The sequence below is a fragment of the Lissotriton helveticus genome, chromosome 2_1, assembly GCF_964261635.1.
Source record: "Lissotriton helveticus chromosome 2_1, aLisHel1.1, whole genome shotgun sequence".
In the NCBI taxonomy this organism is placed as follows: Eukaryota; Metazoa; Chordata; class Amphibia; order Caudata; family Salamandridae; genus Lissotriton; species Lissotriton helveticus.
This window is the reverse complement of record NC_136059.1, coordinates 1,864,444,516-1,864,470,478: the sequence shown is the minus strand read 5'-3', so window position 1 is coordinate 1,864,470,478 and position 25,963 is coordinate 1,864,444,516.

The following is a 25,963-nucleotide window of genomic DNA, read 5'->3' as shown; positions in this document are numbered from 1 at the left end:
TGTGCTCCAGTGGTTTTTACGAAAATTTACTTTGAAAAAATATATATTGGGCTAGATTGGGCTATATATATGTTAGAGCCCAAATGTAGCCCAATGTAGCCCAAAGATGGCCACCAGAGACAAAAAAAAAACAAATGTAGCCCAAATATCAGCCAGATGTAGCCCAACTATAGCCCAATGACAGAATGTCCCAGAGTGTTCTAAAGAACAACTAGAGCGCTAACAGTCTTACTTATGACAAAAGTATGGCACACCTGAAGTAATCTTGATTGGAATAAAGTGTTAACACTTAAAACATTTAATTTGCAAAGGAACAAAATGAGGGAGTTCATTTTGCCATAGAAATTTTATATATATATATATTCACTGAAAAAACCATAGGTTACACACCAGTTATAGTTAGGAATTAGCATTTAAAAAACCTTTGAAATTCACTCAAAAAACCATAGGTTTCAGGCCTTATATAGTTAGGAATCAGCATTTTAAAAACCTTTGACATTCACTGAAAAAACCATAGGTTTCAGGCCTTATATAGTTAGGTATTAGCATTTAAAAAAAACTTTGAAATTCACTAAAAAACCATAGGTTTCAGGAGTTATATAGTTAGGAATTCGTTTTTAAAAAACCTTTGAAATTCACTCAAAAAACTATAAGTTTTAGTGGTGTTATAGTTAGCTGGACATTTTACTCATACAAAACCAATGAAATTGCTCGTATATAGTTAGATGTACTAACTATATTTCGCGCACCCGCAATCCACTGCTGATGATGTCATATATTAGATCATTCATGACATGGTCAGTGACATCACTGATGACATCTCAAATTTACGCATGTCCAAGTTGCCAAATAACATGAGTCTCAAATCTCAGTAAGTGTGGACATCGAATCAACAAAATTACAGTCAACCCCATGTTTGCAGCACATCACTGTTCTTTGTTGCACGGATAAAACAGTCTCCGTGTGTTGCTGCCTGTTGATTGAGCCCCAGTGGGCTAATAAATCATCAAGACCATCCTCAGTGGACTAAGCATCAACCTTCCATTTCGCGGCATGATGCACACAATTCTTTACTAAATTTCATTTCGTCAACTTATGCAAGTCAGATCTAAAAATGAACAGAAAATCATAATAACAATGTGTCACCCATATATGAAAAAAGTAACCTAAATAATAAAAGTACAGTATGATCAAAACAGTTAAAATCACAGTTTACTCAGCGGCATTAAATAGTTCTGGGCATTCTCAGGAAGGTACTTACATACAAACGAATTAACATTTGTCACAAATAGACTGATTACCCTAAATGAACGGCTAACTCCTCATCACAGTTATGGCCTGAAGGGGTGAGAGTCCTATATTGTATGATGAGCTTAGACTCTAATCTGCGGAGTTCTTTTAATCTGTTGCCTCCCCGTATATCTGCCTTAACAAAATCCAATACTGCAAAACTTAATAAATTGGTGTTCTGTTCGTGGTGACTTTGAAAATGGCGGGCAATGGGGTAGGCTTTTTCCATGCTTTTTATTGCACGTAAATGCTCTAGGATCCGTATTTTGGCCTTATGGATAGTGCTTTCAATATAGGCTAAACCACAGGGACAAAATAGCGCATAAACCGCGTACTCTGTATTGCACGAGGTATGCATCTTAATCACATAGGGCTTACATTCTGAGGACAATATACATTCTTTCTTACAAGCTTTACAGCTTCTGCATGTGTAGAACCCTTGAATTCCAGGGACCCCTGTCTTAGTTGTTTCTACAGCTCTACACAGGGTGTCTCTCAGAGATCTAGCTCTCTTATATGTGATTTTCAGGCTTGACCCTATGCAATCAGTCAGGTCTTTGTCAGTTCTTAAGACCGGCCAAAATGTATTCAAACATTTATGCACCACATGCGTTTGTTTGCTGTACGTAGTTATGAATCTTACAGTTTGATCTCTATCATCTTTGCTTGCACCGTCTTCCTCTTGTGTCTTATCAACAAGCAAAGATTCTCTTGGGCATTTAGATACTTCTCTCAATGCTTTATTGACTGTTTTTTTGGTGTACCCACGTTGCAGAAAGCGTTCAGTCATAACTTTAGATTCAATTTCAAACTTTTCAGTCGTACTGCAATTGCGCATGGCTCTTAGGAGCTCCCCTAGTGGTATACTTTGGATAAGTGCGTTGGATTGACAGCTATCAGCGTGCATGAGACTGTTCCCCGCAGTGCTCTTTCTATAAAGGCAAGTCTCAATTCTACAGTTTTCAATAAATAATTTGAGATCAAGAAATTCCAAAGTTGTCTTGGACCATTGTGATGTGAGGTGGAGATTAAAGCAATTAACATTAAGTGCCTTGACAAATTCATGGCTTCCTCTTCTGTTCCTCCCCATATACAGAAAATGTCATCAATGTACCTGGTGTACATTGGGACTTTGTCTTTAAACTGTGTCATTTTGCTTACTACTTCCTCCTCCCAATACCCCATGTAGAGACCTGCAAACGATGGCGCAAAACAGGTCCCCATAGATGTACCAAGGGTTTGGTGATAGATTTTATTGTCAAAGAAGAAGTAGTTCTGTTTGAGACAGATCGTAATCATCTCAAGTAACATGTCTGTATGGGCGATGTAAGAGGCTGACCTGTTGTCTAAGAAGTGTCTGCAAGCTTCTACTCCTTTGTCCTGCGGAATGCAGGTATACAGACTCGACACATCCATCATGAGCAAAGAGTACTCATCATTCCCCTCAGTTTTTTCTAATTTACGCAGAAAATCGCTAGCATCTTTAACAAACGAGGGGAGCTGTTGTACTAGACCCTGAAGAAAAAACATATCTAGAAACATTTTCTAAAAAACTCCCTCTGGAAGATACGATAGGTCTCCCTGGTGGATTAAGTGTCTCTTTGTGAATTTTGGGCAGTAGGTATAACGCAGGGAGCTTTGGAAATTTACATTCAAGAAATTTGTATTCATTTTCTTCTATAAGTCCCTGCCTTTTCCATTCTAGTAGCCGTATATGAAATTGTCTGATGGCATGTTCGTACTCCATCCTGTTACTCCTTTCATATTTATCAGCTTCTGCTAGCTGTCTAAGACCCTCATTTATGTAATTAGTTTTTGACATTGCAACGACATTACCGCCCTTGTCGGGCTTTTTTATCACTACTGAAGTGTCATTTCTCAAATTGTCAAGGGCTATTCTTTGGGCCTTACTAACATTACTCGGCTTGGCTATTTTCCATAGTTCGTCACTTCCTCCCTTTTCAAATACTTCGATTGCCTCGTTCTTGATTTGGGGCAATGAACACTGATTTTGGTCTGAAATCGCTCTTGGCGCTCAGATTGAAAGGAATATTCTAAATATCAGGACTTGTAGTCGGTTCGTTGTTGCTGGAGTTCACTTCTGCTAATACATTCATAGTGTGTAGCAATTCAACATCACTTATCCGCAAGTCACTTATCACATTAAGCAGAGTAATACTCTCAGAGTTAACTTTGGTTTCATGCCATTTTCTTAAGCGTAATTTACGTGTAAAAAAGAATAGGTCAATGCAACTTTGTGTGTAATAAAAAACGTTAGTAGGGCAGAAAGACAGGCCCTTAGATAATAAATCAATTTCAGTCTTACTTAATGTCTTGGATGATAAGTTAATCACCGTCTTCTCTTCCATTACTTTGTATTTATTTGGCCGCTTGTTCGACTTCCCACAGGGCTGCTTGGATTTCCTGATGGTTTGTTGGTGCCTCTTTTTCATCTGCCTCCTCTTCCTCGTTTTGGAAACCCTTCCGATGTGTTGTTGGACTGTCGGCCCTTGGCTACCAGGTCAAATTCTGCTAAAATGCTGGTTTTTGCTCCAGTGTATTCGCGTATACTTGAAAATTCGCTGCCACTTGTAATACCGCTGCCGCTGGTCATACTCGTGCCACTCTCTCCTGAGCGGTTGCCTTCTGATTGTGTTTCAGCATTGGTGGTTACTGGTGCAACTTGCGTGGTGTAAGCTGTCGTCTTTTTTCGCAAGTGATCATATTTATTCGAAAATGTGAGGATCTGTCCCTTTTGGTAATCCACCAAATCACGTTGGAATTTCCGTTGTTTTTCTATTTTTATATCACATTCTATTTTATCAAGTCCTTTATCCATTTTATCCATTTCCTTCTGAAATTCTTCATCAGTGCAAAGTTCTTTCAATTCAGCAGTCAAATTTTCAATAATTTCACTTAATTTTTCAGTCTTTACGTGCGAATTTTACCAGCATTTTTAGCATATTTGTGGAGCAGTTGTGATTGTTATCAATCCATTCCTCCACTTATTCCGGGTCCGGGTCCACAAAAGTGGGCGTTATGAACATACGTAGGCCTCTTGGCACTCTCCCGACCTCTATATATTTATTTAAGGTGGTCGCTTCCCACCATTTGTTCTGTTCTTTTTTCAGAGCCTTACAAAGTTTGTCCAGAACAACTTTTTTAATGTTGGGGGGGTCGTGTTCCCTACTGCCCCCTTCATTGTGTTAGATGTGTTCTCAGTCTGACATCCATCAAACAGTTTTATTGCCGCTTCCGAGCGTTTGTCGTTTCTTGCTGTCGCCATTTCTTTTGTGTGCTGAGAATCGTATTCTCATTCACTTCTCCTTTTGTTTGCTTGCACTGCTATATACATTTTTTTTTCACTGAAAAAAACATAGGTTTCAGACATGTTATAGTTAGGAATTAGCATTTAAAAAACCTTAGAAATTCACCAAAAAAAACACAGGTTTCAGGGACTTTATAGTTAGTTGGAAATTTTACTTGTATAAAACCAGAGAAATTCACCAGTTATAGTTAGTTGAGCTAACTATAACTCGCGCCCCCGCAATGCACTGCTGATGACGTTACATATTACATCACTCATGACATGGTCAGTGACATCACTGATGACATCACTGATGACATCTCACATGACATCCCTGATGACATCATCCAGTAAATGTATATTTCTGTAAATTTTAACTATTTTGAACATATATATCTATGCCAAGGTGTATTGAAGAATGAGTGGATTTACCAGTGCCTGAAGGGATTATTTGCTAGGTGCGTGACTGACTGTGTGAGTGATTGAACGTGTTTTATTGAATGCATGGGTTAGAAACTAAACTGTATGAAAGTCTATATTAGTCACTCAGTTAGTGTGTAAGCGACTGCATGGGTTGGTGAGTAGCCACATGAGTGTCTATATGGGTTATTGATTTGTTGTTCGAGTATATGTATGGGTGCCTGAGTGTCTGTGTGGGTGGTTTGGCGGTGTGAATTTGTGCATAGATGTGTGAGTGATTCACTGGGTGTATGGGTTCAAGAGTGCATCTGTGAAGGGCTGTATGGGTGTGTGAGCGTGTGTATGGATGTGTTGGTGAGTGAATAATGTCTCAGTGGTATATGTGTAACTTAAGGTAAGAGAGAAGACCCCTCGTGTTCCAGGGAACAGGGTACGGTATGACCTTACAAGTCTAAGGGATATCCCTGGAATAACTTATACATATCAAACTATGGTTAGATCGGGAGAGACCGGAGGTTATGACGGAAGCGGCTACGAATCAGAACATATCCAGTTCCACATAATCCGCTGAGCTATCCAGCCATACAGCCTCCGTGTACATAGTAAAATCCTGGGGATACGGAGCACTAAAACACTAAAAACTTTCTAAAGAAGACATGCGTTTATCAAAGGAAAGGCAATGAACTCGTAAGAAGAGAGGGAACTACGAATCAAGATAGTATTATATACATAGATCTAAACGAGATCAAAGACGAAAGAACGAGCAAGGAGGGAATGTTGCAGTCCTCATCGGCTGATATTAGTCACGTAACATATTGAACTTTATGGCGACACCGATTTAAAATCACAAGACGCCACCACGGTTAATAGTGAATCACCAATAAACGGGGGGAAGACTCATATTTACACCCGAGGTGATCAGCAGCAGACTACATCAGAATCCTTAATCATAAAAATCAAGAAGGACACCAGTCATATGAAATTGATGACCCCATTCAAATCTGACCTGAGGATGGTGTGACCACATCCACGGCACTAACACCGAAACACGTCGACGCACTGTATATTCGCGAATCAAAGAAAAGCCCAGAAGGCACCAGTTATATGTCAAATCAATAACTCTGGTGTTGCTACATTATCTGCGTAAAGGCTTTTGGATCTTACGAATTAGTAGAAAAATTGTTCGAATTATCTGAGTATATGTATTTTTGTTGTTTTTTTTGTCTGTCTTTGAATTTGTAAAATGAATTATTGTATTACGTGCTTACCTTATTAGGGTTTTTTCTATGTACTGTACTCTTTAGAAATGTATGTAGAAGATTATTTCTATTTTTAATGTATGAAATGTTTTTATATTGTATGTTTTCAGAACATTTATTTCTTCTGAAATTTTAATTGAATATACTTTTGATTATATTTTAATAAAAGAGTGTTAACGCTGCATTTTAGTTTTTGGCCTGTTTCCGGAGGGTATGGTATGGATCAGGTGTGCTCACAGTGATATAACCATAGTTTGTTGTGTATAAGTTATTCCAGGGATATCCATTAGACTTGTATATGTGTAACTACATATGTTTTAAGGCAGTATGTGTGAGATTTGGAGTATATAAATGACTATAAGTGAGAGTAAGTTATTTGAAGAGTGGGTGTATAAATGAGTGTCTGCTTGTATCAGTGATTGTATGAGACAGTAAGGGGGTCATTAGGATGGCGGGCGGACTAAGTCCGCCTGCCATCCTATCGGTAATTGGGACCGCCCACCATAAAGGCAGAGGTCCCGTGCGGGGGTATTAGGATGCACCCGCCACCAGGCGCATCCAGCATTTTTAGCATAGAGCACCGCCTGCCACAATGCTAAAAATGCACGTACGCATTTGCCTAAACAAAGCGGTGCCTGCCGCTTTGTTTATGCAAATACAGGGGGGTACCACAGGTACCCCCCCATGTGCACCCCCCACCTTTCCTTCACTCTGGGGGTCCGCAGGTGGCCCCCAAACTGAAGACCGCATGCCTTCAAAGGGATCTAAAAAAGCTCATGCTAATATGGCTGGCGGTGTCTATTAGACACCACCACCATATTAGACCTTTTCAGTCCTGGTCGAAAGGCGACCAGGGCATAAAAGCGGCGGACGGTCTTAAAGTCCGCAGCGGTCCCCCGCCATACTAATATGGCGGGGGTCATTTAGGTGAGGATGGAGGGCGGATTGCCCCTGCCAGGCTGGCGGTGGCTACCGCCAGCCTGGCAGGGGCAATCCGCCCGCCATCCTAATGGGCCCCTAAGTATGTTTTGGTATCTACATAAATAAGTGATGTGGTGTGTTTATAAATAACTCAGTTGGTGTGTATAACTATATACATGAGTAAATGAGTATGTCATTCATTCTTTGCATGACTGACTAGGTGTGTGAGTAACTCTATGGATGAGTGGTAGAGTGTGGCTGTATATATATATATATAGGTGTATGAATACATATTATAGTACTGTATTGATGAGTAACTGTATATATAAGTCACTGGATGTGTGTATAGACCTAGGAAATAGTCGGTGGTATGTTTTATCTGGCATTGTTGTGTGTATGGTTTCAAAAATAGCAGTTTTTATTTTAGAGTGGGTGTATCAAAGTTTATATTAGAGCATCAGTATGTGTCATGACTGATGTACTATAACTGGCGAATTTCTCTGGTTTTATATGAATCAAATGATCAACTAACTTAACGTCCCTGAAACCTATGGTTTTTTCAGTGAATTTCTAAGGTTTTTTAAATGTTAATTTCATATTTTAATGTTTCTAAAACCTATATTTTTTCAAATATTTGTTTAATATTTTGGAACTCTATTATACTTCTATGTTTTTAACTTTAAAAATGATGTAATGTTTTATATCTTCCCAAAAAAACCTATTTATTGGGCGGAAGAAAACTGCACTCTTTTTTTACCAGTAGCGTACCAAGCTCTATCATCACACAAATCCTATCCGCCATATTGCTAAACTCGTAAATGATGCGCATTTCATATCCGACGACTTTGTGTCACTGCGTCCCGCGTAACATCATATAGGCATGAAGTCATCCCAGGTGCTACATTGGTATTCGACGGTATGCGTTACGTTATGTACGTATGGGGTCGCGCCCGCTGCGCTTTGTGCATACGACGAGTACACGCTGCTAGGCCCTGTGTTACATCCCAGACGTATAGTATTGCGCAGAGTACGCCATTCCCTTTTTTTGGTCTCAAAAGTATATCTAAATAACTTTAAACAGTATATGAGAGCAATCTAAAATATTTTAAACATTTATATATTTCTAACTGTGCCTGATTGCCATGTGACCTTAAAAAAAGCATTTGATTGGTTCATAACATTTCCCATTGTAACAGTTGGACGACCCCAACCATTTTATTCATTCTCTCTACAGCGTTTGATGAGAGACACCTCTTCTACTTAGAAAGCTTTTTAGAAAAGTATTTTCCTGTACACACATATCTTATACCACACAAAATGCAACAATCATCTTGATCAATATTCATGCTCTGTACATTAGCCTTCCACGTGTGATTGCCATGCATCTCAAACGTTCCATCAAAAAACAAATATGTGTTACACGATGCATCTGGTGTGTGTGTGTGCACATTATTGTGCTCCCTTTCGACCTGGGTATTTGTGGCTCTAAGAAGTATCAGGAGCCACGGGCAGAGTGCACATACTTGATCACATGTGACAAAAAGTAATGTGTAGATTTCTTTTGCTGTATGCTCTGTTGTCCGGCTTTACCAATATAGTAGTGTGTTATATGTGAGACTTTCAGATTCACATTTGACATGCATTGCTTGACTGTAATGAGTGTTATCCCTGTGTATGACGTAGCCTCATAGCTGATCCTCCCTCCATCCGAGCACATTCACATGTGTATGCTTCGCGATAGCAACACTTTCAATAATAGCGCACACCATTGACATGCGTGTCTGCACATATCCACAACCCTGACAACGACATGTAATGTTCATCATTCAATCTCTTCAAACACCATCTTATTAATGATAGTTTCCGCCCTCCCGACACATGATACACTAATCTAAATTGCACACTCTGTGAGGTCAAAACTATAAAAGAAACACACATAATTACACTTCATGGCCAGACAGGTACTGAACAACACCCAGGTCCCCGGAATAATTATTCACACCCCTACTTTGGCCTGGCATACGCAAGCCCAGCCCAATTTGCGTACGTATAAATAGGAAAGCGACTACGCCACATGTCCCAGTTCTTCCACACTGCCTCAGGTGATATGGCCGCATCCACCTCGCATATCACAATGCACAATAAAAAAAATGGATCCATGAGGTGTACACCATCCTGGCAATCATCATGGGCTCTAAATTGTGAGCCCTACTGCCTGTCGTCTACGAAAGGGATCCATGAGGTGTACACTATTGTGCAATCAACACTTCATCTGAATTGTGAGCACTGCTGCCTGTAGTGTTTGCTCACACAACAATGACAGCAGGTAAACAGAGTGGCCTGGGTGCACAGGGCCTCCAATAGAGCGTGGTGCAGCGGTACAGGTGGGGTGCATTACCCTGGCCGCGCAGGGGCAAACAAACGATGTTGCTGTGCGTAATGATGTGATCTCTGACTTCATTCAGTCACATCTCTGTCTCATTTTAAAGACCTGCTGGATCATACTGTTGGCGTGAGCCAGCGGGCAGCGCTGCCCTACAGACACCTCTTGAGTGCGGTGCTGCAGGAGGGGTGGGATGCATCAGCCAGAGTGCACACGTGCAAATAAGAGATGTTGCTGTGTGAAATGATGTGATCTCTGACCGCATTCAGTCACATCTCTGTCTCATTTTAAAGACCTGCTGTACCATACTGTAGGCCTGAGCCTACGGGCTGGGCTGCCCTTCAGACACTTGTTGAGCGCGATGCTGCGGGAGGGGTGGGGTGCATCACCCTGAGTGCACACGTGCAAAAAGCGATGTTGCCGTGTGTAAGGATGTGATCTCTGAGCTCATTCAGTCACATCTGTATCATTTTAAGGACCTGCTGGACCGTACTGCAGGCCTGAGCCAGCGGGCAGCGCTGCCCTACAGACAGCGCAGCGCTGTAAGTCATTAATCCCTTCCAGGGATGTTGCATTTAAACTTAAAATTGATACTTGCTGGTACATAATAAGCATTAGTTCATTTATTTCTGTAATTCATTATTCCCGCCCGGGGATGTCGCATATAAACCCCAAATTGAGCCCTGAATGGGCATAATGGTACTCAAATTCATTTTAAAGCTATTAAATCCAGATTAATTAAATCATGAAGAAGTGTGGCTCAATGGTTAGAAGAGGCAGACCATGAAGCAGAGGTCAGACCTGGGACCAGGGTTCAATTCCCGACGCGGCAGGGTCTTGAGCCCAAAATGTCCACGGACTAGATAATTCTCGCTTCGGTGCCTGCTTGAATCACAGGTTCACACTCTGCAACTCTGGGCAATAGCTTGCTTAATCTCCACTATGGCCCCCTGTGGCGGGATGCCTGGCTTTCACCTTGGGGGTGCCCAGTACGGGTTATCTCACAGGGAAAAACCAGGACGGGTTCCCAAAGCAAGCGCTTAGAGACCGTTGGTGATAATGCGCTATATAAAATATAAATTACAATTACAATTACAATGAATTAGCCTCTACATTTTGGGAGGTGCCTCACAGTTAAAGGTATAAAGCCTTGACGGGCAAATTATAATTCCTGGTCCTAAATGGGCTAGTCAGCAGATGTGTTGGAACTTTATAGTTCTATCAATCTATTCTCGCAATGCTCTTTTCACAACTACATCAAAAACACAAATATTGAAGAAAAATGTGGATACTCAGAGACATTTCAAAGCATAGCATCAACACTTATTATCCTAAATGGATTGCAAGCTCTTCTTCAGTGTTCAAACCATTCGGGATAGTGGTTTGTATATCTATAAGGAATCTAGATTCTAGTCGCCGCAATTTCCGCTCCCGGTTTCCTCCACGGTCACTTGCTGACACATAATCAACACAGAAACATTTCAAGAGATTCCTGTCGCTATTGTGGAATTTAGCAAAATACCTCGCCATAGGATAGGAGAAATCCCTGTTTTCTATAGCTCTTGCATGTTCTAGAATTCTACGTTTTGTTGGGTGTATTGTGCTCCCAATGTACTGTTTGGCGCATGGACATACCAAACAGTACACACAAAACGGGGTGTCACAAGTCAGAAATGTTTTAATGGCTTTAGTATCTTTCATGCCTGGTACTTTGTATATTACAACTTTAGAACTGTGTTTACATGCTTTGCATTTTGAACAGGTAATAACCCGTAAGTGTACTATTTCTTAGGATAAATGGAATGGGCTCATAGTGACTCTTCACAAGAGCATCTTTCAAGGATCTACTCCGTTTGAAAGTCACTTGTGGGTAATCTGGAAGCGTATTGCCAATCGCCATGTCAGTTTTCAAATGTGCCAATTATGACACAAAGTTTTTCTTAATGTACCCGCCTCATTTGAAAAAGTAGTGATAAATCTAAAGTTTTCTCCCTCTGTGATCTTATGTTTCTCTTTATCACGTAACAGGCAATGTCTAGGAAATGGTTTAAGCCAGCAAGTCTGGGCAGTAGCCGCGTACCTTAAATCTCTCTATTGCTTCAGATGCTGCTGCATAACAATCACTCTCTACGGTACAATTTCTTTTTATATGGAGAAGCTCACCGTAGGGAATACTGTTCTTTAGTAGTGGTCTTGGTTGGAAGCTCGTGCCGTGTAGCACGCTGTTTGTAGCAGTCTTTTTTCGGAACAGGGTTGATTCAATTTTTCCATCCGATATATAGATTTTGGTGTCAAGAAAATCAACCCAAAACCACTACTAAACAGCATACCGTATGGCGAATTCATACGCATGAAAAGGAACTGTTCCGAACAAGATGATGCTGAAAGTAAAATTCAAGAAAGCAGAAAAAGGTTTGAATCAAGAGGATATCAAGAGCGCACTCAGAACAAATGTAAGAAAAGAGCTGATCAAAAAACAAGGGCAGAAACCCTAATTGAAAAACCAAGAATCACACAAGAAAAAGATCCTCCCAGATTTATAACAACATACAGTAAGGAAAGTGGCTGCATTGCGGGCAAAATGAGGAAGTATTGGCATCTAATATCAGGTGACCCTGATATGGGAGAAATTGTGGGAAATAAACCAACCATCACCTACATAAAAAATACCTCCCTACAAGATCTTTTGGTCAAAAGTCATTTCCAAACCAAACAACAAACTAATTGGCTAACTCAACAACGCAAAGGTTTCCAACCATGCACAACCTGCAAAGCATGTAAAATTGGCAAAAGCATGACAAAGCTTGTGGAGCCAAATGGCAAAACCATGCAAATCGAACAATACATCACATGCACATCAAAGTTCGTAGTGTACGTGATAGAGTGCAGATGCGGGATGAAATACATAGGCAGCACAACATGTATGCTAAAGAAAAGGATCCTAGAGCACATAAGTGCAGTAAAAAATGCAAATATGACCTATGCAGCTGTCAAGCACTTGAGTACATGCCAAAAAGGTGATTGGAGATCAATTAACTTTTATGGAATCAAAATACTGCCATCAATGAAAAGAGGGGGAGATCGCGTAAGGAAATTACGCCAAATGGAATCACGACTCATCATCAGACTTCGGACGAAAAGCCCGAGAGGCATCAATAATGACGGAGAACTTTAAGTACATCTGGACTAAAACAATGAACCATATCCTCATATTGGCAAATCACAAGTAATAGTTATGAAAATGGTACTATACCCAACATAGACTCTAACAGACCCTGAAATCTCCGTTTTTCAATACTTTGGGTACTATACCCAGATATTAATGAAAAGTAAACTCCATTTCTCCTTGATGATAAACATCGAAAGCCAAATACAATTTGAGCAATAATGACAATTAAGCAAACTTGTCTTTCTTTTTCGTTTGTTAAAAATGTAAAGTGTTTGTAAAACTACATATCCCACAATACCCCTTAATGGTTAATGTGGGGCAGTATAAATGTAAAAATGGTAGAAAGACTTACCTACTGTGACTAAATCCGAGTTTGGCTGAAACGCGTTGGTGGGGTGAAAATATGCTGAATTAAAAGCTTGAAATCTACCTGGTTGTGCCGCCTCATTCGTTGTGCCTAAATATATATATATATATATATATATATATATATATATATACATATATATATATATATATATATATATATATATATATATATATATATATATATATATATATTACCTACTGGCGGTCGCCAGTAGGTAGTTATAGTTAGGATCGTTTTCCATAGGAAATCTGCAACATTCTATTGGGAATAACTTTGGCGCTGAATGAGGGATCTGCCTGTAAATTTCCTTAACGTTGCCTCGCTGCGCTCCGCTCCTTCCCTGAAAGTTTTGGGGGGATCCGTCAAGCGGGGGCCGAGATAAAAGGGGGTCCCAAAACGTGTTTTCCACATGTTAATTTCCATAGGGCGGTTGGACTCACTTTTTGCCCGAACGGCTGAATGGATTTCCACCAAACTTGGCAAAATTGTAGGGACTGGTACCCCGATGTGCCTTTGCTATGTCTCAAGATATATGCTCCAGTGGTTTTTACGAAAATTAACTTTGAAAAAATATATATTGGGCTACATTGGGCTATATATATATGTTAGAGCCCAAATGTAGCCCAATGTAGCCCAATGTAGCCCAAAGATGGCCACCAGAGACAAGAAAAACCAAATGTAGCCCAAATATCAGCCAGATGTAGCCCAACTATAGCCCAATGACAGAATGTCCCAGAGTGTTCTAAAGAACAACTAGAACGCTAACAGTCTTACTTATGACAAAAGTATGGCACACCTGAAGTCATCTTGATTGGAATAAAGTGGTAACACGTAATACATTTAATTTGAAAAGGAACAAAATGAGGGGTTTTATTTTGCCATAGAAATTTTATATATATATATATATATATATATATATATTACCTACTGGCGGTCGCCAGTAGGTATATATAGTTAGGATTTTTTTCCTATGGGATTTTTGAAAATTCTATGTCGAATAACTTTGGCGTTTGAGGACGGAATTGGCTGAAATTTTCAGGAAAATTGAACATTTTGTTTCTGAGCAGCCCTCATAAATTTGGGGGGGTTTCCTCAATGGGGGGCCAAGAAAAACGGGGGGTCCCAAAACGTGTTTTTCCCATGCAATTTTCCATAGGGCGGTTGGACTCACTTTTAGCTCGAACGGCTGAATGGATTTCCATGACACTTGGCAAAATTGTAGATATTGTTTGCCCGATGTGCCTTTGCTAGGTCTCAATATATGTGCTCCAGTGGATTTTGATAAATTAACGTTCAAAAAAATATATATATCTGTAACAGCGCTCCGGTTAGCGCCCCGGTTCGCGTACCTGACGCGTAACGGAACTTCGCGAAGCGAAGCTGATTGGCTCTCCGGTGTCTGTCAACGTTCTAAACAGCCGCCATCTTGTCTCTCGGTAGGATCGAGAGACAAGAGGTGAAGAAAAACGAAGGGGGAAATTAATGAAAGGGGGCAACGTAGACCCCTCCTGACCCCCTAGGATTGATGAGGGGGCTATTAAAGGGTCCCGCGGGGCAAAAAATAAAAAAAATTAAAAATTCCGTTTTTTCGCGGTAGAGGCGCTACCCCATACGCGAACCGGGAAGCTAACCGATAGCGTAACGGGAGTCCGCCATCTTGTGTTTCGGATGAATTTAGACACAAGATGGAGGATAAAGAATGTTGGGAAAGGGTATAAGGGGGCACGGGAGACGTATCCTGACCCCCTAGGTTTTCTAAGGATGGCTAAGGAGGCTCATATATGTTGAAAAAGAAAAAAAAATGGAATTTTTCGCGAGGTTAGCTACCGGTACGCGAACCGGGTAGCGAACCGGGAAGCGAATAAAAGTGAAAATTAGTGAAAAAAGGTACATTTGAAATTTTTAAAGAGTAATCATAGTTGAGGTAGCTCTGAAAAGAGCTTTTGGGTTCTCTGTAAGTTCTAGGTACTTATAAGTAGGTACCAATACATAGTCTTAAATTCAGGATGAAAATTCTGTTCCCCTCATCTGAGAAGTGAACTCCATCTCCTCTGTAGATATCTTGCATGTAGTAACGCAAGTTAGTGTTGTAGATGGAGCCCATTCCATGGTCTCTCATGTAAGCTGAAACAGACTTATTTACATGCTTCCTCATCTCTGTGTTACTCCCTCTAGCTGTCTTTCTTTTAACATTACTCTCTGTTTCCTTCCCTTATACTCAGTCTTCTTTTTTTTAAAAAAAAAAAAATTCTGTTTCGCTTCCGGTTTGCGTACCGGGGCGCGAACCGGCAAGCGAATCAAAAGAAATAGAGGTTGCCAGAGTGCTAAACATTCTAGCAATTTTTTATAAATGGGAGGTAGTTCTGAAAATAACTTTTTTTTTAATTGTTTTTGTTGTTTTATATATATTTTTTTTTTTCTGAACATTTTTTTACTTTTTTTGTATTTTTTTGAACGGTTTTATATTTTTTTTGGGGGGGGGGAACGAAAATCACTCATTATAAAGGGCTCAACAGGAGCAACAAAAAAAAAGATAATTTACTATCTGGGGCATTTTGGACATTTATGATTTTCGATAGCTCTGTTGATTAAAGTTATGCTACTCTCCCTATAGCAAATTAATTTGCCGCAAAGAATGCAGACTGACCATGTCATGAATGATGTAATATGTGACATGATCAGCAGTGGATTGCGGGTGCGCGATATATAGTTAGTGCAACTAACCATATATGCGAATTTCAATGGTTTTGTGTGAGTAAAATAAGGTTTTGTAAATGCTAATTCCTAACTATATATGGTGTATAACCTATGGTTTTTTCAGTGAATTTTCAAGGTTTTGTAAATGCTAATTCCTAACTATATATGGTCTATAACCTATGGTTTTTTCAGTGAATATATATATATATATACATATATATATATATATATATATATATATATATATATATATATATATATATATATATATATATATATATATATATATATATTACCTACTGGCGGTCGCCAGTAGGTATATATAGTTAGGATTTTTTCTCTATGGGATTTTTGAAAATTCTATGTCTAATAACTTTGGCGTTTGTGGACGGAATTGGCTGAAATTTTCAGGAAAATGGCACATTTTGTTTCTGAGCAGCCCCTGAAAATTGGGGGGGGTTCGTCCAGGGGGGGTCGAGAAAAAAGGGGGGTCCCAAAACGTGTTTTTAACATTGAGTTTTCCATAGGGCGGTTGGCCTCACTTTTAGCCCGAACGGCTGAATGGATTTGCACGAAACTTGGCAAAATTGTAGGGACTGGTAGCCCGATGTGCCTTTTGTAGGTCTCAATATATGTGCTCCAGTGGATTTTGAGAAATTAACGTTTAAAAAAAGATATATATCTGTAACAGCGGACCGGGCAGCGCTCCAGTACGCGTACTTTTCGCGCAACGGAGCTTTGTGAAGCGAAGCTGATTGGTTCTCCGGCGTCTGTGAACATTCCAAACAGTCCGTAGCGGCCGCCATCTTGTCTCTCGGTAGGATCGAGAGACAAGAGGAGGCCAAAGCGAAGGGGCAAATGACCATAAGGGGGCATAGTAGATCCTCGCTGACCCCCTAGGTTTGATGTGGAGGTTTTAAAAGGGCCCCGCGGGGCAAAAAAAAAAAATAATAATAATAATCGAACGGCTGAATGGATTTGCACGAAACTTGGTAAAATATTAGGGACTGGTAGCCCGATGTGCCTTTGCTAGGTCTCAATATATGTGCTCCAGTGGATATTGAGCAATTAACGTTCAAAAAAAGATATATATCTGTAACAGCGCTCCGCTTCGCGTAACGGAGGTTTGCGAAGCTGATTGGTCATTCTGTCACTGGGCTATAGTTGGGCTACATCTGGCTGATATTTGGGCTACATTTGTTTTTTTTGTCTCTGGCGGCCATCTTTGGGCTACATTGGGCTTCATTGGGCTTCATTGGGCTATATTTGGGCTCCAACATATATATAGCCCAATGTAGCCCAATATATATTTTTCAAAGTTAATTTTCGTAAAAACCACTGGAGCATATATCTTGAGACATAGCAAAGGCACATCGGGCTACCAGTCCCTACAATTTTGCCAAGTTTCGTGGAAATCCATTCAGCCGTTCGAGCTAAAAGTGAGTCCAACCGCCCTATGGAAATGAAGGAAATGAATGGGTAATTTGTAATTAGCAAATAGCTCATCGCAAACTAGGAATGGTAAAGAATCGCTATTTATTCCTTAAAGTTCGCTATTTAGGAAATGCAAAAAACTTTGATGATACATATGGCGGTTCATCTCTAACAAGATAAGAAGCATAGGGATAGATTTATGATGACTGGCGCATCACCAGGGATGTGTTAGTCATTCTGTGCCGCTGTTCCGTCACCTATGGTGTGCTGCATTTACAATGCGGCGCATCATGGGGCAAAAACAGCACAGATGCGTGACGTATCTGTGCCGTAAAGGTGGCGCATTGCTGGAGTTGTATCGCAGTGTGATGAAGCTCCAGCAAGGCTCAGGGGTGCCCCTGTCGCAGGGTTTCTGTTCTCACACAGAACTGTGGACAGAGGATTGGAACCTCGGCGAATTAGGGTGCCCCAAAACTCACCTTAGTAATCAAAAACCCCTTAGCAAGCTAGGTACAGTGTCACATTGGATATAACAAACTCTCAATGTTTAGACAATCCAGAATATGAACTTATAGTACCTCAGGATACGTGGAACTCATGAACAGTCGGTCGTTATATATTTCTTAGAAACCAGAACATGGAGTTAAGAAGAACACATGTGTATTTGAAATGTTTATTTACTAATGCCGTCTTCTCAGGCGTAGTATCTTAGATAATACAAGTACACATATTCTCAGTAGCAAAATTACCAGCATAGTTACTAGTACATAAAAAGCGAATGGTGACAGTATGTTAACATGCTGTAAATGAATAAGAGTTAGCAACACTTATAAGCAGCCGCGGGCCGTGGAGGGAGTTACGGTGGGGCAGGGAGGCGGGGAGGGGGAGGGGCAGGGTGGAGAGGGCTCCACTCTGCCCCTCCCCCTCCCCGCCTCCCTGCCCCACCGTAACTCCCTCCACGGCCCGCGGCTGCTTATATCTCACCCTCCCTAATACACATATTATATTATTTGCTAAGAAGGTCTGTTTGTGTTGGTTTAGGGCGTGCCCATACTTTAGTGTCTTAGATTTGAAGGAATCACATCAGCATACAGCAGCTCTCTCTTCATGTGAACCGCATCAAGTGTTGTGTATGTGTGTTCGGCAAAGCAATATAAAACCCGCCTCATGCCCAGAATTGGCAGAAGCTGCACTTATGTTATGAGTATGAAGTCGTGGAGATCAGACCTCATAACAATTCTGTATCGTGTTGTTCTTGAAACTTCAGCACTCACTGTACAGATATAGTTTAACAAGCAAAGCAGATAGTAGAGCAATAACATATTATTCTCATGTAAACCACGATGAACTACTAGGTTGAAAGCTAAAGCAACAACTAAGTGTCGTGTGCAGAAGTTGCAAAAAAGGAAAAATGGCGTTTAAACCGGTAATGAGCCCATGCTAACTTAACACGGTGTAAAGATATCCAGGACCTAGATGACACCTCCCCATGATCCGGAAACGAACTGAATAAGATAATAGAAGTGCCATCTCATGAGAGCAGATTGCAACTTTATATGTGGACGGTCCGCAAGGTAAAACATTAAAAACTAGGAAAATTTAATGCTAAAGAAAAATAAAACAGCCAAGTACTTTATCGAGTCTTAAGCCAATAGGCAAGCTAAATAATAAAAACTTGACAAATAAGTCAATGAATTGTCAATGAAATGCTAGTACTCAGCATATCAAACATGAAAAAGGTCTATGACATAACTGTGTATGCAAAATAAGCTGCAACAGCCTCCAATAGGAAGTCACCGTCTTCATCCGAAAAGAGTTCAGCCATCCAATTTAAAAGCGGAAAAGAACATACGTGCTCTCCCAGCACCGGATCCTCTATCACCATCAGAGGACAGCTCGGTGGGTTTTCAAGAAAGCTCTGTTCCAAGAAAGACTGTGTTGCCGCCAGTAAAATCCAGGGACCAATTAGTCCATGCATCAATGCCACAGCCATAATCCTTTCGCCAGGACAAACCAACTCGTGAGCAATGATAGGACTCATCAGCTGATTAAAGTCGACGTCAGGAGAAACCGGTCCGCAGAGACACAAATCAATGGCCCAATCGAAATCACAGGTCAGGCAGTGAAATACAGGCTGGACACAGGTGAAGTAGGAGAATCGAAAAGATAATCCATATGCCGTGCTTAATATTGCCAACGGCATTGTGCCATAATATTCTAGCATGCGATTGCAAAACAGCGTCAGCAGCTGCAGGGCGGGAGCTTGCACAGGAGGGACATCCATATTTAAAAATGTAAAAAAGCACAAGAGCGTGCGCTGGTAATGCAAGTAAAAATGGGAATCCACCAAGCACAGTGGAAAAAATAGAATGAAAGAAAGCAGGGATGACTCCAAAGATTTTCTCAAATGAAGTCACGAGACCACTGGTAACAACTTTAAAAAAGTGCGCCAGGGCCTTTGTGGAGGACGCGTTAAAGATAGTCCGAACCATCTTGCTGAAATGGAAAGGCGAATCAGTATTGAAAAGGGTCTGCACCTCTGTACGGGTGTTCGCTATGTGAAGCACGAAAGTTTCACGGGCCGAACTCAAGGCCACCTCTCTCTGAGACAAAAGAGCTCTTATTCTTGCCATGCCGTTGAAATCTGCTCCCAAGGTTGGTATTTATGGCCAGATTGAAAACTCCCTATGTTCATGTGTGGGAGGAAATAGAACATTTCTGCAGCAAATAACCCGTTCACTTACTGTTACGATAAAAGGAATACTTTTAATTAACCCAGAACAATCTTCATTATTGAGCATCAAATAACTACCATTTTCCAACAACTTGAACGTGGGGATGATAGCAGGAACTGGCGTGCCTTGCAACACGCAAGCCATATTTGGTCGGTGTTTGTTGCATGAACCGTGTAACTGTATGTGCCTACACATTAGTGAATGATCTGGCGTCTCAGTGCATTCCTCTCCATTCAGATAAACTTCTTGATCATCTTTGAAACATCTGTATGTGTATGGAAGCGACCAGACCTCATGAAGAAAAGCACTACCTAAAGGTTCATAACGACCTATTGGTATATATTTCATACAATTTGAAAACTTATATAAAGCAAAAGGCAGCGTTATTAAACCGTGGATAAGGCACGTTGCCAAAAAACCCGCAATCTTCTGCTGATGATGTCACTGAGCATGTCATGAATGATGTAATATGTGATATCATCAGCAGTGGATTACGGGTAATAGTATCTCTAGTTTACTCCCCTATAGCTGTCTTTCTTTTAACATTAGTGTCTGTTTCCTTCCCTTATACTTACTGTTCTTTGTTTAAAAAACATTTTTTGGTTCGCTTCCGGTTCGCGTACCGGCGAGCGAACTGGGAAGCGAACTACGAGAAATAGAGGTTGGCACAGTTCCAAATATTGTACCAATTTTTTAATAACGGGGAGGTAGTTCTGAAAAGAACTTTTTTTTTTATTGTTTTTGTTGTTTTATATTTTTTTTATTATTTTTCTGAATTTTTTTTACTTTTTTTGAATTTTTCTGAACAGTTTTATATATTTTTTTGTTTTTTTTTCGGAGGGGGCTACGAAAACGATTCATTGTAAAGGGCTCAACAGGAGCAACAAAACAAAAAAAAAGAATTTATTATTTGGGGCGTTTCGTACAAACTTGCATATGATAGTCAATAGCTCTGTTGATCAGAGTGATGCTTCTTTCTCCGTAGCAAATGAATCCATTGCAATGTACGCAGACTTGTTTTACTTCACGAAATCTCGTTTGTATATTTGGCACCATCTCCCTGCCCTCTGGTCCCGTTACTTCCGGTACAACAGATCTTCTGGCCATAATAGGGAGATTATCTAGGTCGTTACGAAACTGTGCAGCACTGTAGTTGTTAGGATGCCACCTAGTCATATGGCGATGCATTGTGTAGTTTCCGAAACTGTATTTTTTGTCGGTCCCTCTGGACAGTCTATCTTGACATATAAGGCAAGTTACGTATCTTGCATTTACTTTTTTCTGACCTTTGGGAATTTTAAAAAATTGCCAAATGAAGTTTTCTTTCCGGTGAGACGTCCTGGGCTCCTCAGGCAAAAAGTGCCTCTCTTCGTGCTCGTCGTCCTGTTCCTCTTCTTCCTCTTCTTGCTGAATTATAACTTCAGCAGGTGGTCCACTCTTCCTTGGATGTGGTGGAGGTGGTGGGGAAGCACCAGCTGAAGCTACTAAAGAAGCCATTGCTCACTGGTAACAAAGGGTCTTTCTCTCACAATGATGAAAGTCAGAGTGAGGAAAGAAGGAGGGATTTTCATCATTTGGGAAAAACAATAGTTCTCAACCAATGAAAAGTGTTCATTTTAGATTATATGACCTAGTCTTACATCATTAGGAAACCAAAAGTGAAATGAACCAATGAAAAGTGTTATTACCAAGTCACATGACCTGCTGTGTTTACGTTACGCGCTTTGCAGGGCCTCCCGGTTTGCTTCCAGAAACCTGTGCTTTGCGACTCAGTAAGCGTACCAGTTCGCTAACGTAGCACGTCATATGACGTATCACGCGACAATGCGAAACGTCATGCGGACGGGAGGCGTCACGATGTTGTTTTCTAACGCGGCAGTTGCGGTAAAGAAACGTTTACCGGCTCGCGGTCTATTTCGCGGCATCAAGGTCAGCTAACGGGAAGCTTCCAGATTCGCGAAGCGGGAACGAAGAAAAAAAATATTTTAAAAAAAAGTTATTAATAAACATATAAAATATATTTTTGGATTTAAAGAAGAATACATTTTACAGCTACAGATATTAGCTGTTAAAAAACCAATGAAATTCACTGAAAAAACCATAGGTTATAGACCATATATAGTTAGGAATTAGCATTTACAAAACCTTGAAAATTCACTGAAAAAACCATAGGTTATAGACCATATATAGTTAGGAATTAGCATTTAGAAAACCTTATTTTACTCACACAAAACCATTGAAATTCCATATATAGTTAGTTGCACTAACTATATATCGCGCACCCGCAATCCACTGCTGATGATGTCACATATTACATCATTCATGACATGGTCAGTGACATCACTGATGACATCACTGATGACATCTCAAATGACATCACTGATGACATCACTGATGACATCTCAAATGACATCACTGATGACATCATGACACACCAATACCAGTTACTACATACGCACTCACTGATTCCTACGTCTACACACACATTCACTCATTCACCCATACAATCACTCATACATACAGTCACTCATTATTACAACACTATCATATGCACTCATACACCTATGCAGACAGTCACACACTGCCACTCATCCATGGAGTTACTCACACACCAAGTCAGTCCTGTAAAGAATCAATCACACTTCCATTTCTTCATCTATACAGTTAAACACAGAACACCATACTTCAGTGACATCACTGATGACATCACTGATGACATCTCAAATGACATCACTGATGACATCTCAAATGACATCACTGATGACATCATGACACACCAATACCAGTTACTACATACGCACTCACTGATTCCTACGTCTACACACACATTCACTCATTCACCCATACAATCACTCATACATATAGTCACTCATTATTACAACACTATCATATGCACTCATACACCTAGTCAGTCCTGTGAAGAATCAATCACACTTCGATTTCCTCATCTATAGTTAAACACAGAACACCATACTTTTCACACATATACTAACACATACTTACTCTCTTATACAATCACTGATACAAGTACACATTGATATGCACAGAGTCACACACCTCCCAGCTAGCCACACACACACTCAGTCTTCCATACATCCAGTCATTCTTCAATATGTAAAATGTATTTAAACTTTACAAAAACACACAGACACTAGATGATGTCATCAGTGATGTCATTTGAGATGTCATCAGTGATGTCATCAGTGATGTCACTGACCATGTCATGAATGATGTAATATGTGACATCATCAGCAGTGGATTGCGGGTGCGCGATATATAGTTAGTGCAACTAACTATATATGGAATTTCAATGGTTTTGTGTGAGTAAAATAAGGTTTTCTAAATGCTAATTCCTAACTATATATGGTCTATAACCTATGGTTTTTTCAGTGAATATATATATATATATATATATATATATATATATATATATATATATATATATATATATATATATATATATATATATATATATATATATATATATATATATATATATATATATATATATATATATTCACTGAAAAAACCATAGGTTATAGACCATATATAGTTAGGAATTTGCATTTACAAAACCTTGAAAATTCACTGAAAAAACCATAGGTTACAGACCATATGTAGTTAGCTGGACATTTTATTGACATAAAACCAATGAAATTCCATATATAGTTAGTTGCACTAACTATATATCGCGCACCCGCAATCCACTGCTGATGATGTCACATATTACATCATTCATGACATGGTCAGTGACATCACTGATGACATCACTGATGACATCTCAAATGACATCACTGATGACATCACTGATGACATCTCAAATGACATCAATGATGACATCATCTAGTGTCTGTGTGTTTTTGTAAAGTTTAAATATGTTTTACATATTGAAGAATTAGTGGATGTATGGAAGACTGAGTGTTTGTGTGGCTGGCTGGGAGGTGTGTGACTCTGTGCATATCAATGTGTACTTGTATCAGTGATTGTATAAGAGAGTAAGTATGTGTTAGTATATGTGTGAAAAGTATGGTGTTCTGTGTTTAACTGTATAGATGAGGAAATCGAAGTGTGATTGATTCTTCACAGGACTGACTAGGTGTATGAGTGCATATGATAGTGTTGTAATAATGAGTGACTGTATGTATGAGTGACGTATCGGCTCTGCAGCGCAAACAAAACCCGTAACGTAAGCGTGCCGGAGCACGCTTACAGATATATATATTTTTTTTAACCTTAATTAGACAAAATCCACACGTGCACATATCTTGAGGCCTTGCAAAGGCACATCAAACAAACAGTCCCTACAATTTTGCCAAGTTTGCTGGAAATCTATTCTCTTAATTTTTTTTTTTCTTACTGTTTCTCTTGGTTTTCCGCTTGTTACGCTTACCGGGACGCTACCCGGTACGCGAACCGGACGCTCCAAAAACACAAGATGGCGGACTCCCGTTACGCTGCCGGTTAGCTGCCCGGTTCACGTACCGGGAAGCGCCTCTACCGCGAAAAATCGCGGGGGACTTTAATATCCCCCTCATCAATCCTAGGGGGTCAGGAGGGGTTTACCTTGCCCTCTTTCCTTCATTTCCCCCTTCTTTTTTCACCACATCTTGTCTCTCAAACCTACCGAGAGACAAGATGGCGGCCGCACCGGACTGTTTACAATGTTGACAGCTACGCTGCCGGTTAGCTGCCCGGTTAGCTGCCCGGTGAGCTGCCCGGTGAGCTGCCCGGTTCGCGTACCGGGACGCGCCTCTACGGCGTAAAATCCGTTTTTTTTTTGCCCCGCGGGGCACTTTAATATCCCCCTCATCAATCCTAGGGGGTCAGGAGTGGTCTACCTTGCCCCCTTTCCTTCATTTCCCCCTTAGTTTTTCACCACATCTTGTCTCTCGATCGTACCGAGAGACAAGATGGCGGCCGCTCCGGACTGTTTAGAATGTTGACAGACACCGGAGAGCCAATCAGCTTCGCTTCGCGAAGTTCCGTTACGCGTCAGGTACGCGAACCGGGGCGCTAACCGGAGCGCTGTCACAGATATATATATTTTTTTAAACGTTAATTTCTCAAAATCCACTGGAGCACATATATTGAGACATAGCAAAGGCACGTCGGGCAAACCATATCTACAATTTTGCCAAGTTTCATGTAAATCTATTCAGCCGTTCGAGCTAAAAGTGAGTCCAACCGCCCTATGGAAAAATGAATGGGAAAAACGCCTTTTTTCTCGACCCCCCCAGACGAAACCCCCCCAAATTTTCAGGGGCTGCTCAGAAACAAAATGTGCCATTTTCCTGAAACTTTCAGCCAATTCCGTCCACAAACGCCAAAGTTATTAGACATAGAATTTTCAGAAATCCCATAGAGAAAAAATCCTAACTATATATACCCACTGGCTATCGCCAGTAGGTAATATACATATATAAACATATATAATCTGCATATCTATATAAATATAAATGCATGCATACATATACATATATGCATACATATGCATGTTATTTACATGAAAGTTTTAAAAACACTAATAAAAGCAAAGCTAAAAAGCCACTTCATTACAAACAGAATGGCTTTAACTTAAACGAGGGCGAGATCTATTGCATTTTCAATGCTTGTTTACTTTGGTTCTATCAAGAAGGCATTCAGATGTGTCACACATTTGCCATAAATTCTGAATGTTAGCACTCTAGTTGCTCATTAGATCACTGTAGTAAAGCTAGTGCTCACCAGGGAAGTCTGCTGCTAATCATGGTTTGCAGCCATTTTCCCGCATTTTTTATCCCGCAGACTTTCAGTCCGCATACCATTATCCCGCAAGGTCATTGACCTCGCATACCATTATCCCGCATTTTTTCAAAACGCATGTGCATTTATCGCGCATGCCTTTCCAAAGAATTACGTTTTAAAGGCATGTATGGTAAATGCATTTGCGTTGTGAAAACCACGATGACGAGAGAGGTAAGTGGGTTTGTGTTAATTTT